We start from the raw sequence: 3,899 nt of genomic DNA, 5'->3' as shown, positions 1-3,899 counted from the left end.
CCGATTCAGGTTACGGGAAGTTAAGTCCAAAGACCAGCAAGGTTTCTATAATTAATTAGATCAAGAGATTTGAAATATTGTGATTATTATTTATATAATCATTACCAACATTAACATCTATAAGTCACCGCTATGAGAAACTGGTGTCGGTCTCATAATTAATATTTTAAATTTATGTGAATAACTAAAATGCAAATTAAAAATTTACAGATTAACTAAATGATAGGATGAATAATAAACAAACGGTAAACAAATCGAAAACAAAATATAATTAAACTTCCTACCTCGCAGTCTTTCCCCTTTAGAAGAAGTGATTACATTATTCATTTTAAAATTAAGTCTTTACTTGTAACGTTATACTGACATCCTACACGGTTTAACTACAGATATAGTACAAGGAGAAACTACTTTCTTACAAATTCTACTATCTTTCGATTCTAGTTCAGCTTAACGAAGTTAGTTCTAAGACCAGTTAATTTATAACAATTAAATAACAAATCTTGTACATATTCTTTACCAATATTAATATCTGTACGTCACTAATAGGGGGAAACCGATGTCAGTCTCATAATTCATACAAATTAAAAATTGATGAGATTAGCTAGAAGGTGAGTTAGCGTTGAAGTGTAAATAAAAATCCAGAGGTTAGCTAAACGATAGAATGAATAAACGAACAGTAAAGAAATCCATAACAAAATAAAAGAATATGCTATCTCACACTCCTTCCGCTTTAAACAAAGAATGTGATAATATTAAATCACTGCTTATAAATTCCCAATTTTCGTATCCTTATTTTTAAGGCCGTCGTTATACTGACATCAAGAATCCCTCACAGTTAAGTACAGATACTAGTACAAATTGTCTATGTTCTTAAGTCTAAAGATTGATTTTTAATTTCCTGCTCTGGTTCACCATACAGCGAGTACTTGAGTTTGAAGACCATCTAGGTTGGGCACATTTTTCTGCAACGATATAGAACGATTAGCATTTTCTGGTATATAAATAATTTTCGAGAAAATATTTTTCAATTTAGAGAAGTAAAATTATTCTACCATTGAATTGATTTTTTTTAATATAAAAAAAATGATAAATATAAGTTTAGACAGTCCATTCTATAAAAGAATATTTTAGAATAAGAAAATTTAATAAAGAACAATAAATATATTCTTAATAACAGCATTAGAAAATTAAGTTTTAATTGTGTCGGAAAGATACTAACGGTTGTAAGCTTCTCGCTGTATATTTCGATGCAATTAAACTTTGGATATTGTCTGTTTAATATTTGTAAATAGTTTTATTCGTTCTTGTACGGTTGAAGGTGATGTTGGGTATTTTGTTAGTTGTTTAAAAGAAGAGTCTTTTTGACGCCTTAAAACTAATTATATAGTTTAGATGTAGTTTATGGGTATTCACATTGCCAAACTTTGTTCTACCATGAAAGAACAATATACCATAAATATCAGGATTAATATTTCTATAAATAAAAGGAATTATAAAATACAATATTTACAAAACTACAGTGTATAATGTTTTAAATAACCAATAACATTTACTATCTCTCGTGATAATATCAATATTTCAAATAAGTTGTAACATTATTTACATACTCTTTTGCAACATTAAAATATGAAAGTTACTGATACGGGAAATTGGTGTCAGTCTCATAACTTTTAGAAGCTTTAAATGACGTAGTTAATTAGAATGCGAGGTAGCGTTTAAACGTAAAACTAAAGTTTTATAGGTTAACTAAACAGAAAGAATAAATGAACTGAAAACAAAACCATAACGAAATAAAAATAGGATTTGCTACCTCATATTCCTTCCTCTTTCGAAAAAGGTGATTACATTAATCACTGTTCATAAATTCCCAATTTTCGTATCCTTACTTTTAAGGACCTGACACCACGAATCCTGTCCAGTTTAAGTACATATACCTTACAAAGAAAATTCGTTCATGTTCTATCTTCACCTTCTCTACCTTCCGGCTCAGGTTACGGGACCTCTGAGTTCAAAGAAAAGCTAAACTGCAATAATTAACTAGTTAGATCAAGACATTTAAAATCATGTTATCATTATTTACATACTCTTTAACAATATTAACATTTACAAGTCACCATTATGGAAAACTGGTGTTAGTCCGATATTTAAAATTGATGTGAATAACTAGATCGCGAGTTAGCATTTAAATGTAAAACTAAATATTCACAGCTTAACGAAACGAGAGAATGAATAATATATGAACGGTTAACAAATCCAAAACTAAATAAATTGAATTTGCTACCTAACACTCCTTCCCCTTTAGAAAAAAATGGATTACATTAATCACTATTTAAAATTCCCAATTTTAGTATCCTTACTTTTAACGCCCTCATTATACTGACATAGTCAATCCTTAACAACTGAAATAGATATATTTGAAGGCGAAATCATTCCATTTTCTCCTATACTCGGTTTTTATCTTCTTTAGCTTCCGGCTTCAGTTCAGTTTAACGGAAGTTCATGGGTTCCAAGACCAGCTAATCTGTGATAATTAACTAAACTACTCGCATCAAGAAATCAGAATTCATGTGATAATCATGTACACACTTTCCCAACATTAATATCTGAACGTCACCCCTATGGAAAATAGACTGCAGTCTGATAATTTATATAATGTTAAAAATTGATGTGGTTAACTAGAATGTGAGGTAGCGTTTATATGTAAATTAAAAATAGACAGAATAAATAAACGATAGAAGAAATAATTCAATGGAAAACAAAAGCATAACAAAAAAAAATAATTTGCTATCTCACAATCCTTCCCTTTTCGGAAACCGAAGTGATTATATTAATTAATACTAAACTTCCTCATTATACTAACACTGAATCCTTTATAGTTTCAGAAATCTTACAAGTAAAAATAATTCATATTCTTGAATCTTGAGCTTCATCTTTTCTTTCCTGCTGTAGTTCATCTTACAGAAAGTTTGAGTTGAGATCAGCCAGATTGAGAAGACAAAAGTCATTAGGGCGTTATGTCGAAGGATGAGATGTGGATACACCAGAATTAGTTATTCATTTTGTTGGGCAAATCTCCAAGCCTTCTTGCAGCATTTAATTTTGTGAAAATGCCCAAGATAAGAATGGTGTCAAGGAATTAACTGGAGAAAAAAAAATTATATCTTTTAAATTAAAAAAAATCTAATCACAACAAGAGAGTTTGGACAGTCCAATTCAATATAAAATAAATTTGAGTAAAATTATTTACTCCAGAAGATAACGGGTGTATTCATAATAATATGATTTAGAAGTTAACTACTTTTAGTTGTGACTTAACCAACGAATACAACTATTTCAAGACGTTATACAGAAGACAAAATACAATGTTGATAAGCTAGTAACGGTGTCTTCCAAACGTCGTTCTTTAACCCTTCTTAAACTATCAAGTAATTCGTATAGAGCTTATGGATATGCAAGTGGTGAGGACTTTGTAATAACATTAAAGAATATACCACTAATATCAGGATTAATATTTCAATAAATAAAAGAAATTAGGAAAAGAAAACATATGCACAAAAGTACAAAACATCTAATAACAGACACTTCTTCACTAACTCTCGTGAGCAGACTTATTGAAGCTCATGACACGGTTTATATTCAAGAGATTAAAGATGCATTTTAACATTATTTACACTCTTCTCCGATATTATTATTTACAAATCACAGATAGGGAAACTGATGTCAGTCTCAAAACTCTTATAAACTTTAAATGACGTAATTAGCTAGAAGGTGAGTTAGCGTTTAAATGTAAACTAAAATATCCTTGATTAACTAAACAATAGAAAGAATAATAAAGTGAACTGAAAACAAAACCCACAAAGAAATAAAAAATAAAGCTTGCTACCTCACACTCCTTGCCC

Source organism: Limulus polyphemus, unplaced genomic scaffold (assembly GCF_000517525.1).
Source record: "Limulus polyphemus unplaced genomic scaffold, Limulus_polyphemus-2.1.2 Scaffold994, whole genome shotgun sequence".
NCBI classification, from domain to species: domain Eukaryota; kingdom Metazoa; phylum Arthropoda; class Merostomata; order Xiphosura; family Limulidae; genus Limulus; species Limulus polyphemus.
Note: the sequence above shows the minus strand (reverse complement) of the source record.